Source organism: Dermacentor variabilis, chromosome 10 (assembly GCF_050947875.1).
Source record: "Dermacentor variabilis isolate Ectoservices chromosome 10, ASM5094787v1, whole genome shotgun sequence".
NCBI classification, from domain to species: Eukaryota; Metazoa; Arthropoda; class Arachnida; order Ixodida; family Ixodidae; genus Dermacentor; species Dermacentor variabilis.
The window spans coordinates 113,740,182-113,756,805 of NC_134577.1; the positions used below are offsets into that span (position 1 = coordinate 113,740,182).

The 16,624-nt window shown below is 50.2% G+C and overlaps 12 non-coding genes and 11 pseudogenes across 12 annotated transcripts; all 23 read right to left on the minus strand.

Annotated features, from left to right (window-relative positions):
- Window positions 1–2,044: 2,044 nt before the first annotated feature.
- LOC142561405 (5S ribosomal RNA) lies at window positions 2,045–2,163 on the minus strand (annotated as a pseudogene).
- A 521-nt stretch (window positions 2,164–2,684) lies between these two features.
- Window positions 2,685–2,803, minus strand: LOC142562464 (5S ribosomal RNA; annotated as a pseudogene).
- A 520-nt stretch (window positions 2,804–3,323) lies between these two features.
- LOC142562972 (5S ribosomal RNA) lies at window positions 3,324–3,442 on the minus strand. The gene has a single exon (XR_012824280.1). It is a non-coding gene; the product is annotated as a 5S ribosomal RNA (ribosomal RNA).
- Window positions 3,443–3,959: 517 nt separating this feature from the next.
- LOC142562831 (5S ribosomal RNA) lies at window positions 3,960–4,078 on the minus strand. The gene has a single exon (XR_012824142.1). It is a non-coding gene; the product is annotated as a 5S ribosomal RNA (ribosomal RNA).
- A 518-nt stretch (window positions 4,079–4,596) lies between these two features.
- LOC142562922 (5S ribosomal RNA) lies at window positions 4,597–4,715 on the minus strand. The gene has a single exon (XR_012824232.1). It is a non-coding gene; the product is annotated as a 5S ribosomal RNA (ribosomal RNA).
- A 514-nt stretch (window positions 4,716–5,229) lies between these two features.
- LOC142562385 (5S ribosomal RNA) lies at window positions 5,230–5,348 on the minus strand (annotated as a pseudogene).
- Window positions 5,349–5,865: 517 nt separating this feature from the next.
- LOC142562494 (5S ribosomal RNA) lies at window positions 5,866–5,984 on the minus strand (annotated as a pseudogene).
- Window positions 5,985–6,504: 520 nt separating this feature from the next.
- LOC142562973 (5S ribosomal RNA) lies at window positions 6,505–6,623 on the minus strand. The gene has a single exon (XR_012824282.1). It is a non-coding gene; the product is annotated as a 5S ribosomal RNA (ribosomal RNA).
- A 517-nt stretch (window positions 6,624–7,140) lies between these two features.
- On the minus strand, window positions 7,141–7,259 carry LOC142562832 (5S ribosomal RNA). Its single transcript, XR_012824143.1, has one exon. It is a non-coding gene; the product is annotated as a 5S ribosomal RNA (ribosomal RNA).
- A 517-nt stretch (window positions 7,260–7,776) lies between these two features.
- LOC142562923 (5S ribosomal RNA) lies at window positions 7,777–7,895 on the minus strand. The gene has a single exon (XR_012824233.1). It is a non-coding gene; the product is annotated as a 5S ribosomal RNA (ribosomal RNA).
- A 515-nt stretch (window positions 7,896–8,410) lies between these two features.
- Window positions 8,411–8,529, minus strand: LOC142562109 (5S ribosomal RNA; annotated as a pseudogene).
- Window positions 8,530–9,047: 518 nt separating this feature from the next.
- Window positions 9,048–9,166, minus strand: LOC142562495 (5S ribosomal RNA; annotated as a pseudogene).
- A 518-nt stretch (window positions 9,167–9,684) lies between these two features.
- On the minus strand, window positions 9,685–9,803 carry LOC142561491 (5S ribosomal RNA). Its single transcript, XR_012823802.1, has one exon. It is a non-coding gene; the product is annotated as a 5S ribosomal RNA (ribosomal RNA).
- A 517-nt stretch (window positions 9,804–10,320) lies between these two features.
- Window positions 10,321–10,439, minus strand: LOC142561504 (5S ribosomal RNA). The gene has a single exon (XR_012823804.1). It is a non-coding gene; the product is annotated as a 5S ribosomal RNA (ribosomal RNA).
- A 518-nt stretch (window positions 10,440–10,957) lies between these two features.
- Window positions 10,958–11,076, minus strand: LOC142561546 (5S ribosomal RNA; annotated as a pseudogene).
- A 517-nt stretch (window positions 11,077–11,593) lies between these two features.
- LOC142561356 (5S ribosomal RNA) lies at window positions 11,594–11,712 on the minus strand (annotated as a pseudogene).
- A 518-nt stretch (window positions 11,713–12,230) lies between these two features.
- Window positions 12,231–12,349, minus strand: LOC142561786 (5S ribosomal RNA; annotated as a pseudogene).
- A 518-nt stretch (window positions 12,350–12,867) lies between these two features.
- Window positions 12,868–12,986, minus strand: LOC142562442 (5S ribosomal RNA; annotated as a pseudogene).
- A 516-nt stretch (window positions 12,987–13,502) lies between these two features.
- On the minus strand, window positions 13,503–13,621 carry LOC142561109 (5S ribosomal RNA). Its single transcript, XR_012823638.1, has one exon. It is a non-coding gene; the product is annotated as a 5S ribosomal RNA (ribosomal RNA).
- Window positions 13,622–14,137: 516 nt separating this feature from the next.
- On the minus strand, window positions 14,138–14,256 carry LOC142562949 (5S ribosomal RNA). The gene has a single exon (XR_012824259.1). It is a non-coding gene; the product is annotated as a 5S ribosomal RNA (ribosomal RNA).
- A 517-nt stretch (window positions 14,257–14,773) lies between these two features.
- On the minus strand, window positions 14,774–14,892 carry LOC142562444 (5S ribosomal RNA; annotated as a pseudogene).
- A 516-nt stretch (window positions 14,893–15,408) lies between these two features.
- LOC142561110 (5S ribosomal RNA) lies at window positions 15,409–15,527 on the minus strand. Its single transcript, XR_012823639.1, has one exon. It is a non-coding gene; the product is annotated as a 5S ribosomal RNA (ribosomal RNA).
- Window positions 15,528–16,043: 516 nt separating this feature from the next.
- On the minus strand, window positions 16,044–16,162 carry LOC142562950 (5S ribosomal RNA). The gene has a single exon (XR_012824260.1). It is a non-coding gene; the product is annotated as a 5S ribosomal RNA (ribosomal RNA).
- Between the last annotated feature and the right edge of the window lie 462 nt (window positions 16,163–16,624).

The following is a 16,624-nucleotide window of genomic DNA, read 5'->3' on the forward strand; positions in this document are numbered from 1 at the left end:
CGTTCAAGCCTAGAACATTGATAGTCGCAATTTTTAGTGCTGTACCGAGATTTCTCGCCATTTATTAAAATTACATACACGCCATGGTGCATACCTCGTGAGCGCAGGCACACCAGAAAACCCGCAGCTTATTTCCAAGAAGCAACCCTATTCCCGATGCCTGCAATCCTCGAGCTTCGGCTTGGGTTGCACGGCAGAAGGCTCCAATCATTGTCCTTATTGGATAGTGATGTGCGTCGACGTAGTCCCTAGGAACCGCAGAGCGTCAAACCTGGCGGCTACGTTGACGGTTTCAACACCGCTTTTCTGTCCGGTGGAACGTTGGGCTTGAGCTTCAATGACGCGCGTCGAGTCGACACCGTTTTCGTTGGTGGTTCCACAGACCCAACGGCATCTTGTGTGTTCGCGTCGTCCGTAGTAGCTTCGCGTCCTCGTTTGCCGACTGCGCCTCCGGTGGATTGTACCGTGACGTCCACGCTTTCCGTGTGTTGGCTCGCTGGATCCTTTGAAGGTTCACCGTATTCAGCGCTCCCACTTGTCTTTTCAGGCACTTCCCTGACGTCGGGCTTTTCTACAAGGCTATGGTCTCCTTGCTGTTCATTTGGTTGCGGATACGAAGGAATGTCTGCTGGTCGCATCTCCTTTTGAGTCACTTGACTCGACGTTCCTGCAGCTTCTTCCGCGTCGGCTTCGTCCATGACGAGCTCTGCTGCGTTAGTTTTTCCAACTGGTCCTGTTACACTTGCGTACGTCTTTACACACGAACTCTCGTCATGCCCAAAACGACGGCGCCGAGCACATCGAGGGACACGGCAGTCGCGTCGTATATGTCCCGCGGTGTGACAGGGCAAACACACTGGTGCTCTTCCTGGCGCAATTAGCAGCGCCAGTTCCCCACCAACACGAAGCTGATGTGGGAGGTCGTCAACCTTGACGCTGGATGGAGCGGAATACTCACCGTCCGCGTCGTCGTACTTTTCTCGCGGATGCCATTCACACGCCACTTTTCTTTCACGACATCTGTTACCTTCCCGAACATGGCTAGTGCAGCAAGTACATCTTCATCGGGAACATTGAAAAGCAACCAGTGCAACTTCAAGCGCAGGGCTTGGTTCGCAGGGTCAACTACAACACAGCAGCGACCCTTCATCTTCATTTCACCGATGGTCAGAGCCTTCTTCACGTCTTCCGCATTCTTGAAGGTGACGGCCCATACGTGACTCATCTGGTACGCCCCCAAGGCTAGTACCTCAGGCTGCAATGCCAGACGGTCCAACGTATCCTTGAAGTCTTCAACTCGATAAGGCCTGGCCCGAATATCGGCATCTAAAAATATGGTATTCAAAATTGTACGACCTGTAGGCAATGTAGGCAAGATGACTTCGTAATCTTCACGTTCAGCAGGCGCCGCATTCCTGTTACCGCGGCTATTCATTGCCGCAAACACCGCCCCATCGGAGCACATGATAACCACGTCCGCTCTCTTCGACAGACGCACTCCCACTCTGAGCATGGTATGGCCGATGGCGAGAATGCGCTGTTTACGACTGCACCTGTATCGTGCTGCTATGTTGTGCAGTCGCCGAATGTATTGCTACAGCACGTACGCGGCAGTCTTTCCGTGAACAATACACGCATGCGTCGTGTACGTTGATCACTCCGTTTGTGGTTGTTCGCTGCATGCGTGCTTGCTAGTGCTCACAAAAACAAGAGGCCGAGCGCCACATTTTGCGCGCGTTGCAGCCCACAAGGTGCGACTTTATTGATGCGTTGTCATTGAGCTGTATGCGGGTGTGATAAGTAAGCGGTTAGAAGCTTGTGCGACTAAATTTTGCATCATTACGTATACCGCTTACCACCATCATCATTCCGCGTGCAATATCGTGTAGTGGACTGAATATTGTTGGTGTTACACTTCGGTGGTGGCTCTACCAGCAGGCTCCAGTTGAACGTAAGTTACAGTAAATGCAACCACCCACACGTTGTGCAAATGAAAAAAAAAAAGACGTCACAGAAGCACGCAATAAAAAAGCAAAAAGAACGGTGCCATCAGCACTCGGTGTTCCCAGGTGGTCTCCCTCCCAAGTACTGACCGAGCCCAATGCTGCTTAGCTTCGGGGATCGGACGAGAACCGGCGTATTCAGCATGGTATGCCCGATGGCAAGAATGAGCTGTTTACGACTGCACCTGTATCGTGCTGCTATGTTGTGCAGTCGCCGAATGTATTGCTACAGCACGTACGCGGCAGTCTTTCCGTGAACAATACACGCACGCGTCGTGTACGTTGATCACTCCGTTTGTGGCTGTTCGCTGCATGCGTGCGGGCTAGTGCTCACAAAAACAAGAGGGCGAGCGCCACATTTTGCGCGCGTTGCAGCCCAAAAGGTGCCACTTTATTGATGCGTTGTCATTGAGCTGTATGCAGGTGTGATAAGTAAGCGGTTAGAAGCTTGTGCGACTAAATTTTGCATCATTACATATACCGCTTACCACCGTCATCATTCCACGTACAATATCGTGTAGTGGCCTGAATATTGTTGGTGTTACACTTCGGCGTTGGCTCTACCAGCAGGCTCCAGTTGAACGTAAGTTACAGTAAATGCAACCACCCACACGTTGTGCAAATGAAAAAAAAAAAAAACAAGACGTCACAGAAGCACGCAATAAAAAGCAAAAAGAACGGTGCCATCAGAACTCGGTTTTCCCAGGTGGTCTCCATCCCAAGTACTGACCGAGCCCAATGCTGCTTAGCTTCGGGGATCGGACGAGAACCGGCGTATTCGGCAAGGTATGGCCGATGGCGAGAATGTGCTGTTTACGACTGCACCTGTATCGTGCTGCTATGTTGTGCAGTCGCCGAATGTATTGCTACAGCACGTACGCGGAAGTCTTTCCGTGAACAATACACGCACGCGTCGTGTACGTTGATCACTCCGTTTGTGGTTGTTCGCTGCATGCGTGCGTGCTAGTGCTCACAAAAACAAGAGGGCGAGCGCCACATTTTGCGCGCGTTGCAGCACACACGGTGCCACTTTATTGATGCGTTGTCATTTAGCTGTATGCGGGTGTGATAAGTAAGCGGTTAGAAGCTTGTGCGACTAAATTTTGCATCATTACGTATACCGCTTACCACCATCATCATTCCGCGTACAATATTGTGTAGTGGCCTGAATATTGTTGGTGTTACACTTCGGCGTTGGCTCTACCAGCAGGCTCCACTTGAACGTAAGTTACAGTAAATGCAACCACCCACACGTTGTGCAAATGAAAAAAAAAAACAAGACGTCACAAAAGCACGCAATAAAAAAGCAAAAAAGAACGGTACCATCAGCACTCGGTGTTCCCAGGTGGTCTCCCTCCCAAGTACTGACCGAGCCCAATGCTGCTTAGCTTCGGGGATCGGACGAGAACCGGCGTATTCAGCATGGTATGGCCGATGGCGAGAATGTGCTGTTTACGACTGCACCTGTATCGTGCTGCTATGTTGTGCAGTCGCAGAATGTATTGCTGCAGCACGTCCGCGGCAGTCTTTCCGTGAACAATACACGCACGCGTCGTGTACGTTGATCACTCCGTTTGTGGTTGTTCGCTGCATCCGTGCGTGCTAGTGCTCACAAAAACAAGAGGGCGAGCGCCACATTTTGCGCGCATTGCAGCCCACAAGGTGCCACTTTATTGATGCGTTGTCATTGAGCTGTATGCGGGTGTGATAAGTAAGCGGTTAGAAGCTTGTGCGAGTAAATTTTGCATCATTACGTATACCGCTTACCACCGTCATCATTCCGCGTACAATATCGTGCAGTGGCCTGAATATTGTTGGTGTTACACTTCGGCGTTAGCTCTGCCAGCAGGCTCCAGTTGAACGTAAGTTACAGTAAATGCAACCGCCCACACGTTGTGCAAATGAAAAAAAAACAAGACGTCACAGAAGCACGCAATAAAAAAGCAAAAAGAACGGCGCCATCAGCACTCGGTGTTCCCAGGTGGTCTCCCTCCCAAGTACTGACCGAGCCCAATGCTGCTTAGCTTCGGGGATCGGACGAGAACCGGCGTATTCAGCATGGTATGGCCGATGGCGAGAATGTGCTGTTTACGACTGCACCTGTATCGTGCTGCTATGTTGTGCAGTCGCAGAATGTATTGCTGCAGCACGTCCGCGGCAGTCTTTCCGTGAACAATACACGCACGCGTCGTGTACGTTGATCACTCCGTTTGTGGTTGTTCGCTGCATCCGTGCGTGCTAGTGCTCACAAAAACAAGAGGGCGAGCGCCACATTTTGCGCGCATTGCAGCCCACAAGGTGCCACTTTATTGATGCGTTGTCATTGAGCTGTATGCGGGTGTGATAAGTAAGCGGTTAGAAGCTTGTGCGACTAAATTTTGCATCATTACGTATACCGCTTAGCACCGTCATCATTCCGCGTACAATATCATGTAGTGGCCTGAATATTGTTGGTGTTACACTTCGGCGTTGGCTCTACCAGCAGGCTCCAGTTGAACGTAAGTTACAATAAATGCAACCACCCACACGTTGTGAAAATGAAAAAAAAAACAAGACGTCACAGAAGCACGCAATAAAAAAGCAAGAAGAACAGTGCCATCAGCACTCGGTGTTCCCAGGTGGTCTCCCTCCCAAGTACTGACCGAGCCCAATGCTGCTTAGCTGCGGGGATCGGACGAGAACCGGCGTATTCAGCATGGTATGGCCGATGGCAAGAATGTGCTGTTTACGACTGCACCTGTATCGTGCTGCTATGTTGTGCAGTCGCCGAATGTATTGCCACAGCACGTACGCGGCAGTCTTTCCGTGAACAATACACGCACGCGTCGTGTACGTTGATCACTCCGTTTGTGGTTCGCTGCATGCGTGCGTGCTAGTGCTCACAAAAAAAAGAGGGCGAGCGCCACATTTTGCGCGCTTTGCAGCCCACAAGGTGCCTCTTTATTGATGCGTTGTCATTGAGCTGTATGCGGGTGTGATAAGTAAGCCGTTAGAAGCTTGTGCGACTAAATTTTGCATCATTACGTATACCGCTTACCACCGTCATCATTCCGCGTACAATATCGTGTAGTGGCCTGAATATTGTTAGTGTTACACTTCGGCGTTGGCTCTACCAGCAGGCTCCAATTGAACGTAAGTTACAGTAAATGCAACCACCCACACGTTGCGCAAATGAAAAAAAAACAAGACGTCACAGAAGCACGCAATAAAAAAGCAAAAAGAACGGTGCCATCAGCACTCGGTGTTCCGAGATGGTCTCCATCCTAAGTACTGACCGAGCTCAATGCTGCTTAGCTTCGGGGATCGGACGAGAACCGGCGTATTCAGCATGATATGGCCGATGGCGAGAATATGCTGTTTACGACGGCACCTGTATCGTGCTGCTATGTTGTGCAGTCGCCGAATGTATTGCTACAGCACGCACGCGGCAGTCTTTCCGTGAACAATACACGCACGCGTCGTGTACGTTGATCACTCCTTTTGTGGTTGTTCGCTGCATGCGTGCGTGCTAGTGCACACAAAAGAAGAGGGCGAGCGCCACATATTGCGCGCGTTGCAGCCCGCAAGGTGCCACTTTATTGATGCGTTGTCATTGAGCTGTATGCGGGTGTGATAAGTAAGCGGTTAGAAGCTTGTGCGACTAAATTTTGTATCATTACGTATACCGCTTACCACCGTCATCATTCCGCGTACAATATCGTGTAGTGGCCTGAATATTGTTGGTGTTACACTTCGACGTTGGCTCTACCAGCAGGCTCCAGTTGAACGTAAGTTACAGTAAATGCAACCACCCACATGTTGTGCAAATGAAAAAAAAAACAAGACGTCACAGAAGCACGCAATAAAAAAGCAAAAAGAACGGTGCAATCAGCCCTCGGTGTTCCCAGGTGGTCTCCCTCCCAAGTACTGACCGAGCCCAATGCTGCTCAGCTTCGGGGATCGGACGAGAACCGGCGTACTCAGCATGATATGGCCGATGGCGAGAATATGCTGTTTACGACGGCACCTGTATCGTGCTGCTATGTTGTGCAGTCGCCGAATGTATTGCTACAGCACGTACGCGGCAGTCTTTCCGTGAACAATACACGGACGCGTCGTGTACGTTCATCACTCCGCTTGTGGTTGTTCGCTGCATGCGTGCGTGCTAGTGCTCACAAAAAATAGCGGGCGAGCGCCACATTTTGCGCGCGTTGCAGCCCACAAGGTGCCACTTTATTGATGCGTTGTCATAGAGCTCTATGCGGTTGTGATAAGTAAGCGGTTAGAAGCTTGTGCGACTAAATTTTGCATCATTACGTATACCGCTTACCACCATCATCATTCCGCGTACAATATTGTGTAGTGGCCTGAATATTGTTGGTGTTACACTTCGGCGTTGGCTCTACCAGCAGGCTCCACTTGAACGTAAGTTACAGTAAATGCAACCATCCACACGTTGTGCAAATGAAAAAAAAAAACAAGACGTCACAAAAGCACGCAATAAAGAAGCAAAAAAGAACGGTACCATCAGCACTCGGTGTTCCCAGGTGGTCTCCCTCCCAAGTACTGACCGAGCCCAATGCTGCTTAGCTTCGGGGATCGGACGAGAACCGGCGTATTCAGCATGGTATGGCCGATGGCGAGAATGTGCTGTTTACGACTGCACCTGTATCGTGCTGCTATGTTGTGCAGTCGCAGAATGTATTGCTGCAGCACGTCCGCGGCAGTCTTTCCGTGAACAATACACGCACGCGTCGTGTACGTTGATCACTCCGTTTGTGGTTGTTCGCTGCATCCGTGCGTGCTAGTGCTCACAAAAACAAGAGGGCGAGCGCCACATTTTGCGCGCATTGCAGCCCACAAGGTGCCACTTTATTGATGCGTTGTCATTGAGCTGTATGCGGGTGTGATAAGTAAGCGGTTAGAAGCTTGTGCGAGTAAATTTTGCATCATTACGTATACCGCTTACCACCGTCATCATTCCGCGTACAATATCGTGCAGTGGCCTGAATATTGTTGGTGTTACACTTCGGCGTTAGCTCTGCCAGCAGGCTCCAGTTGAACGTAAGTTACAGTAAATGCAACCGCCCACACGTTGTGCAAATGAAAAAAAAACAAGACGTCACAGAAGCACGCAATAAAAAAGCAAAAAGAACGGCGCCATCAGCACTCGGTGTTCCCAGGTGGTCTCCCTCCCAAGTACTGACCGAGCCCAATGCTGCTTAGCTTCGGGGATCGGACGAGAACCGGCGTATTCAGCATGGTATGGCCGATGGCGAGAATGTGCTGTTTACGACTGCACCTGTATCGTGCTGCTATGTTGTGCAGTCGCAGAATGTATTGCTGCAGCACGTCCGCGGCAGTCTTTCCGTGAACAATACGCGCACGCGTCGTGTACGTTGATCACTCCGTTTGTGGTTGTTCGCTGCATCCGTGCGTGCTAGTGCTCACAAAAACAAGAGGGCGAGCGCCACATTTTGCGCGCATTGCAGCCCACAAGGTGCCACTTTATTGATGCGTTGTCATTGAGCTGTATGCGGGTGTGATAAGTAAGCGGTTAGAAGCTTGTGCGACTAAATTTTGCATCATTACGTATACCGCTTAGCACCGTCATCATTCCGCGTACAATATCATGTAGTGGCCTGAATATTGTTGGTGTTACACTTCGGCGTTGGCTCTACCAGCAGGCTCCAGTTGAACGTAAGTTACAATAAATGCAACCACCCACACGTTGTGAAAATGAAAAAAAAACAAGACGTCACAGAAGCACGCAATAAAAAAGCAAGAAGAACAGTGCCATCAGCACTCGGTGTTCCCAGGTGGTCTCCCTCCCAAGTACTGACCGAGCCCAATGCTGCTTAGCTGCGGGGATCGGACGAGAACCGGCGTATTCAGCATGGTATGGCCGATGGCAAGAATGTGCTGTTTACGACTGCACCTGTATCGTGCTGCTATGTTGTGCAGTCGCCGAATGTATTGCCACAGCACGTACGCGGCAGTCTTTCCGTGAACAATACACGCACGCGTCGTGTACGTTGATCACTCCGTTTGTGGTTCGCTGCATGCGTGCGTGCTAGTGCTCACAAAAAAAAGAGGGCGAGCGCCACATTTTGCGCGCTTTGCAGCCCACAAGGTGCCTCTTTATTGATGCGTTGTCATTGAGCTGTATGCGGGTGTGATAAGTAAGCCGTTAGAAGCTTGTGCGACTAAATTTTGCATCATTACGTATACCGCTTACCACCGTCATCATTCCGCGTACAATATCGTGTAGTGGCCTGAATATTGTTGGTGTTACACTTCGGCGTTGGCTCTACCAGCAGGCTCCAGTTGAAAGTAAGTTACAGTAAATGCAACCACCCACACGTTGTGCAAATGAAAAAAAAAACAAGACGTCACAGAAGCACGCAATAAAAAAGCAAAAAGAACGGTGCAATCAGCCCTCGGTGTTCCCAGGTGGTCTCCCTCCCAAGTACTAACCGAGCCCAATGCTGCTCAGCTTCGGGGATCGGACGAGAACCGGCGTATTCAGCATGGTATGGCCGATGGCAAGAATGTGCTGTTTACGACTGCACCTGTATCGTGCTGCTATGTTCTGCAGTCGCCGAATGCATTGCTACAGCACGTACGCGGCAGTCTTTCCGTGAACAATACACGCACGCGTCGTGTACGTTGATCACTCCGTTTGTGGTTGTTCGCTGTATGCGTCCGTGCTAGTGCTCACAAAAACAAGAGGGCGAGTGCCACATTTTGCGCGCGTTGCAGCCCACAAGGTGCCACTTTATTGATGCGTTGTCATTGAGCTGTATGTGGGTGTGATAAGTAAGCGGTTAGAAGCTTGTGCGACTAAATTTTGTATCATTACGTATACCGCTTACCACCGTCATCATTCCGCGTACAATATCGTGTAGTGGCCTGAATATTGTTGGTGTTACACTTCGACGTTGGCTCTACCAGCAGGCTCCAGTTGAACGTAAGTTACAGTAAATGCAACCACCCACATGTTGTGCAAATGAAAAAAAAAACAAGACGTCACAGAAGCACGCAATAAAAAAGCAAAAAGAACGGTGCAATCAGCCCTCGGTGTTCCCAGGTGGTCTCCCTCCCAAGTACTGACCGAGCCCAATGCTGCTCAGCTTCGGGGATCGGACGAGAACCGGCGTACTCAGCATGATATGGCCGATGGCGAGAATATGCTGTTTACGACGGCACCTGTATCGTGCTGCTATGTTGTGCAGTCGCCGAATGTATTGCTACAGCACGTACGCGGCAGTCTTTCCGTGAACAATACACGGACGCGTCGTGTACGTTCATCACTCCGCTTGTGGTTGTTCGCTGCATGCGTGCGTGCTAGTGCTCACAAAAAATAGCGGGCGAGCGCCACATTTTGCGCGCGTTGCAGCCCACAAGGTGCCACTTTATTGATGCGTTGTCATAGAGCTCTATGCGGTTGTGATAAGTAAGCGGTTAGAAGCTTGTGCGACTAAATTTTGCATCATTACGTATACCGCTTACCACCGTCATCATTCCGCGTACAATATCGTGTAGTGGCCTGAATATTGTTGGTGTTACACTTCGGCGTTGGCTCTACCAGCAGGCTCCAGTTGAACGTAAGTTATAGTAATTGCAACCACCCACACGTTGTGCAAATGAAAAAAAAAACAAGACGTCACAGAAGCACGCAATAAAAAAGCAAAGAGAACGGTGCCATCAGCACTCGGTGTTCCCAGGTGGTCTCCCTCCCAAGTACTGACCGAGCCCAATGCTGCTTAGCTTCGGGGATCGGACGAGAACCGGCGTATTCAGCATGGTATGGCCGATGGCGAGAATGTGCTGTTTACGACTGCACCTGTATCGTGCTGCTACGTTGTGCAGTCGCCGAATGTATTGCTACAGCACGTACGCGGCAGTCTTTCCGTGAACAATACACGCACGCGTCGTGTACGTTGATCACTCCGTTTGTGGTTGTTCGCTGCATGCGTGCGTGCTAGTGCTCACAAAAACAAGAGGGCGAGCGCCACATTTTGCGCGCGTTGCAGCCCACAAGGTGCCACTTTATTGATGCGTTGTCATTGAGCTGTATGCGGGTGTGATAAGTAAGCGGTTAGAAGCTTGTGCGACAAAATTTTGCATCATTACGTATACCGCTTACCACCGTCATCATTCCGCGTACAATATCGTGTAGTGGCCTGAATATTGTTGGTGTTACACTTCGGCGTTGGCTCTACCAGCAGGCTCCAGATGAACGTAAGTTACAGTAAATGCAACCACCCACACGTTGTGCAAATGAAAAAACACAAGACGTCACGGAAGCAGGCAAAAAAAAAAGCATAAAGAACGGTGCCATCAGCACTCGGTGTTCCCAGGTGGTCTCCCTCCCAAGTACTGACCGAGCCCAATGCTGCTTAGCTTCGGGGATCGGACGAGAACCGGCGTATTCAGCATGGTATGGCCGATGGCGAGAATGTGCTGTTTACGACTGCACCTGTATCGTGCTGCTACGTTGTGCAGTCGCCGAATGTATTGCTACAGCACGTACGCGGCAGTCTTTCCGTGAACAATACACGCACGCGTCGTGTACGTTGATCACTCCGTTTGTGGTTGTTCGCTGCATGCGTGCGTGCTAGTGCTCACAAAAACAAGAGGGCGAGCGCCACATTTTGCGCGCGTTGCAGCCCACAAGGTGCCACTTTATTGATGCGTTGTCATTGAGCTGTATGCGGGTGTGATAAGTAAGCGGTTAGAAGCTTGTGCGACTAAATTTTGCATCATTACGTATACCGCTTACCACCGTCATCATTCCGCGTACAATATCGTGTAGTGGCCTGAATATTGTTGGTGTTACACTTCGGCGTTGGCTCTACCAGCAGGCTGCAGATGAACGTAAGTTACAGTAAATGCAACCACCCACACGTTGTGCAAATGAAAAAAAAAAACAAGACGTCACAGAAGCAGGCAAAAAAAAGCATAAAGAACGGTGCCATCAGCACTCGCTGTTCCCAGGTGGTCTCCCTCCCAAGTACTGACCGAGCCCAGTGCTGCTTATCTTCGGGGATCGGACGAGAACCGGCGTATTCAGCATGGTATGGCCGATGGCGAGAATGTGCTGTTTACGACGGCACCTGTATCGTGCTGCTATGTTGTGCAGTCGCCGAATGTATTGCTACAGCACGTACGCGGCAGTCTTTCCGTGAACAATACACGCACGCGTCGTGTACGTTGATCACTCCGTTTGTGGTTGTTCGCTGCATGCGTGCGTGCTAGTGCACACAAAAACAAGAGGGCGAGCGCCACATTTTGCGCGCGTTACAGCCCACAAGGTGCCACTTTATTGATGCGTTGTCATTGAGCTGTATGTGGGTGTGATAAGTAAGCGGGTAGAAGCTTGTGTGACTAAATTTTGCATCATTACGTATACCGCTTACGACCGTCATCATTCCGCGTACAATATCGTGTAGTGGCCTGAATATTGTTGGTGTTACACTTCGGCGTTGGCTCTACCAGCAGGCTCCAGTTGAACGTAAGTTACAGTAAATGCAACCACCCACACGTTGTGCAAATGAAAAAAAAACAAGACGTCACAGAAGCACGAAATAAAAAAGCAAAAAGAACGGTGCAATCAGCACTCGGTGTTCCCAGGTGGTCTCCCTCCCAAGTACTGATCGAGCCCAATGCTGCTTAGCTTCGGGGATCGGACGAGAACCGGCGTATTCAGCATGGTATGGCCGATGGCAAGAATGTGCTGTTTACGACGTCACCTGTATCGTGCTGCTATGTTGTGCAGTCGCCGAATGTATTGCTACAGCACGTACGCGGCAGTCTTTCCGTGAACAATACACGCACGCGTCGTGTACGTTGATCACTCCGTTTGTTGTTGTTCGCTGCATGCGTGCGTGCTAGTGCTCACAAAAAGAAGAGGGCGAGCGCCACATTTTGCGCGCGTTGCAGCCCACAAGGTGCCACTTTATTGATGCGTTGTCATTGAGCTGTATGCGGGTGTGATAAGTAAGCGGTTAGAAGCTTGTGCGACTACATTTTGCATCATTACGTATACCGCTTACCACCGTCATCATTCCGCGTACAATATCGTGTAGTGGCCTGAATATTGTTGGTGTTACACTTCGGCGTTCGCTCTACCAGCAGGCTCCAGTTGAACGTAAGTTACAGTAAATGCAACCACCCACACGTTGTGCAAATGAAAAAAAAAACAAGACGTCACAGAAGCACGCAATAAAAAAGCAAAAAGAACGGTGCAATCAGCACTCGGTGTTCCCAGGTGGTCTCCCTCACAAGTACTGATCGAGCCCAATGCTGCTTAGCTTCGGGGATCGGACGAGAACCGGCGTATTCAGCATGGTATGGCCGATGGCAAGAATGTGCTTTTTACGACGGCACCTGTATCGTGCTGCTATGTTGTGCAGTCGCCGAATGTATTGCTACAGCACGTACGCGGCAGTCTTTCCGTGAACAATACACGCACGCGTCGTGTACGTTGATCACTCCGTCTGTTGTTGTTCGCTGCATGCGTGCGTGCTAGTGCTCACAAAAAGAAGAGGGCGAGCGCCACATTTTGCGCGCGTTGCAGCCCACAAGGTGCCACTTTATTGATGCGTTGTCATTGAGCTGTATGCGGGTGTGATAAGTAAGCGGTTAGAAGCTTGTGCGACTAAATTTTGCATCATTACGTATACCGCTTACCACCGTCATCATTCCGCGTACAATATCGTGTAGTGGCCTGAATATTGTTGGTGTTACACTTCGGCGTTCGCTCTACCAGCAGGCTCCAGTTGAATGTAAGTTACAGTAAATGCAACCACCCACACGCTGTGCAAATGAAAAAAAAAACAAGACGTCACAGAAGCACGCAATAAAAAAGCAAAAAGAACGGTGCAATCAGGACTCGGTGTTCCCAGGTGGTCTCCCTCACAAGTACTGACCGAGCCCAATGCTGCTTAGCTTCGGGGACCGGACGAGAACCGGCGTATTCAGCATGGTATGGCCGATGGCGAGAATGTGCTGTTTACGACTGCACCTGTATCGTGCTGCTATGTTGTGCAGTCGCCGAATGTATTGCTACAGCACGTACGCGGCAGTCTTTCCGTGAACAATACACGCACGCGTCGTGTACGTTGATCACTCCGTTTGTGGTTGTTCGCTGCATGCGTGCGTGCTAGTGCTCACAAAAACAAGAGGGCGAGCGCCACATTTTGCGCGCGTTGCAGCCCACAAGGTGCCACTTTATTGATGCGTTGTCATTGAGCTGTATGCGGGTGTGATAAGTAAGTGGTTAGAAGCTTGTCCGACTAAATTTTGCATCATTACGTATACCGCTTACCACCGTCATCATTCCGCGTACAATATCGTGTAGTGGCCTGAATATTGTTGGTGTTACACTTCGGCGTTGGCTCTACCAGCAGGCTCCAGTTGAACGTAAGTTACAGTAAATGCAACCACCCACACGTTGTGCAAATGAAAAAAAACAAGACGTCACAGAAGCACGCAATAAAAAAGCAAAAAGAACGCTGCCATCAGCACTCAGTGTTCCCAGGTGGTCTCCCTCCCAAGTACTGACCGAGCCCAATGCTGCTTAGCTTCGGGGATCGGACGAGAACCGGCGTATTCAGCATGGTATGGCCGATGGCAAGAATGTGCTGTTAACGACTGCACCTGTATCGTGCTGCTATGTTGTGCAGTCGCCGAATGTATTGCTACAGGACGTACGCGGCAGTCTTTCCGTGAACAATACACGCACGCGTCGTGTACGTTGATCACTCCGTTTATTGTTGTTCGCTGCATGCGTGCGTGCTAGTGCTCACAAAAAGAAGAGGGCGAGCGCCACATTTTGCGCGCGTTGCAGCCCACAAGGTGCCACTTTATTGATGCGTTGTCATTGAGCTGTATGCGGGTGTGATAAGTAAGCGGTTAGAAGGTTGTCCGACTAAATTTTGCATCATTACGTATACCGTTACCACGGTCATCATTCCGCGTACAATATCGTGTAGTGGCCTGAATATTGTTGGTGTTACACTTCGGCGTTGGCTCTACCAGCAGGCTCCAGTTGAACGTAAGTTACAGTAAATGCAACAACCCACACGTTGTGCAAATGAAAAAAAAAACAAGACGTCACAGAAGCACGCAAAAAAAAGCATATAGAACGGTGCCATCAGCACTCGGTGTTCCCAGGTGGTCTCCCTCCCAAGTACTGACCGAGCCCAGTGCTGCTTATCTTCGGGGATCGGACGAGAACCGGCGTATTCAGCATGGTATGGCCGATGGCGAGAATGTGCTGTTTACGACGGCACCTGTATCGTGCTGCTATGTTGTGCAGTCGCCGAATGTATTGCTACAGCACGTACGCGGCAGTCTTTCCGTGAACAATACACGCACGCGTCGTGTACGTTGATCACTCCGTTTGTTGTTGTTCGCTGCATGCGTGCGTGCTAGTGCTCACAAAAAGAAGAGGGCGAGCGCCACATTTTGCGCGCGTTGCAGCCCACAAGGTGCCACTTTATTGATGCGTTGTCATTGAGCTGTATGCGGGTGTGATAAGTAAGCGGTTAGAAGCTTGTGCGACTAAATTTTGCATCATTACGTATACCGCTTACCACCGTCATCATTCCGCGTACAATATCGTGTAGTGGCCTGAATATTGTTGGTGTTACACTTCGGCGTTCGCTCTACCAGCAGGCTCCAGTTGAATGTAAGTTACAGTAAATGCAACTACCCACACGTTGTGCAAATGAAAAAAAAACAAGACGTCACAGAAGCACGCAATAAAAAAGCAAAAAGAACGGTGCAATCAGGACTCGGTGTTCCCAGGTGGTCTCCCTCACAAGTACTGACCGAGCCCAATGCTGCTTAGCTTCGGGGACCGGACGAGAACCGGCGTATTCAGCATGGTATGGCCGATGGCGAGAATGTGCTGTTTACGACTGCACCTGTATCGTGCTGCTATGTTGTGCAGTCGCCGAATGTATTGCTACAGCACGTACGCGGCAGTCTTTCCGTGAACAATACACGCACGCGTCGTGTACGTTGATCACTCCGTTTGTGGTTGTTCGCTGCATGCGTGCGTGCTAGTGCTCACAAAAACAAGAGGGCGAGCGCCACATTTTGCGCGCGTTGCAGCCCACAAGGTGCCACTTTATTGATGCGTTGTCATTGAGCTGTATGCGGGTGTGATAAGTAAGTGGTTAGAAGCTTGTCCGACTAAATTTTGCATCATTACGTATACCGCTTACCACCGTCATCATTCCGCGTACAATATCGTGTAGTGGCCTGAATATTGTTGGTGTTACACTTCGGCGTTGGCTCTACCAGCAGGCTCCAGTTGAACGTAAGTTACAGTAAATGCAACCACCCACACGTTGTGCAAATGAAAAAAAACAAGACGTCACAGAAGCACGCAATAAAAAAGCAAAAAGAACGCTGCCATCAGCACTCAGTGTTCCCAGGTGGTCTCCCTCCCAAGTACTGACCGAGCCCAATGCTGCTTAGCTTCGGGGATCGGACGAGAACCGGCGTATTCAGCATGGTATGGCCGATGGCAAGAATGTGCTGTTAACGACTGCACCTGTATCGTGCTGCTATGTTGTGCAGTCGCCGAATGTATTGCTACAGGACGTACGCGGCAGTCTTTCCGTGAACAATACACGCACGCGTCGTGTACGTTGATCACTCCGTTTATTGTTGTTCGCTGCATGCGTGCGTGCTAGTGCTCACAAAAAGAAGAGGGCGAGCGCCACATTTTGCGCGCGTTGCAGCCCACAAGGTGCCACTTTATTGATGCGTTGTCATTGAGCTGTATGCGGGTGTGATAAGTAAGCGGTTAGAAGGTTGTCCGACTAAATTTTGCATCATTACGTATACCGTTACCACGGTCATCATTCCGCGTACAATATCGTGTAGTGGCCTGAATATTGTTGGTGTTACACTTCGGCGTTGGCTCTACCAGCAGGCTCCAGTTGAACGTAAGTTACAGTAAATGCAACAACCCACACGTTGTGCAAATGAAAAAAAAAACAAGACGTCACAGAAGCACGCAAAAAAAAGCATATAGAACGGTGCCATCAGCACTCGGTGTTCCCAGGTGGTCTCCCTCCCAAGTACTGACCGAGCCCAGTGCTGCTTATCTTCGGGGATCGGACGAGAACCGGCGTATTCAGCATGGTATGGCCGATGGCGAGAATGTGCTGTTTGCGACTGCACCTGTATCGTGCTGCTATGTTGTGCGGTCGCCGAATGTATTGCTACAGCACGTACGCGGCAGTCTTTCCGTGAACAATACACGCACGCGTCGTGTACGTTGATCACTCCGTTTGTGGTTGTTCGCTGCATGCGTGCGTGCTAGTGCTCACAAAAACAAGAGGGCGAGCGCCACATTTTGCTCGCGTTGCAGCCCACAAGGTGCCACTTTAATGATGCGTTGTCATTGAGCTGTATGCGGGTGTGATAAGTAAGCGGTTAGAAGCTTGTGCGACTAAATTTTGCATCATTACGTATACCGCTTACCACCGTCATCATTCCGCGTACAATATCGCGTAGTGGCCTGAATATTGTTGGTGTTACACTTCGCCGTTGGCTCTACCAGCAGGCTCCAGTTGAACGTTAGTTACAGTAAATGCAACCACCCACACGTTGTGCAA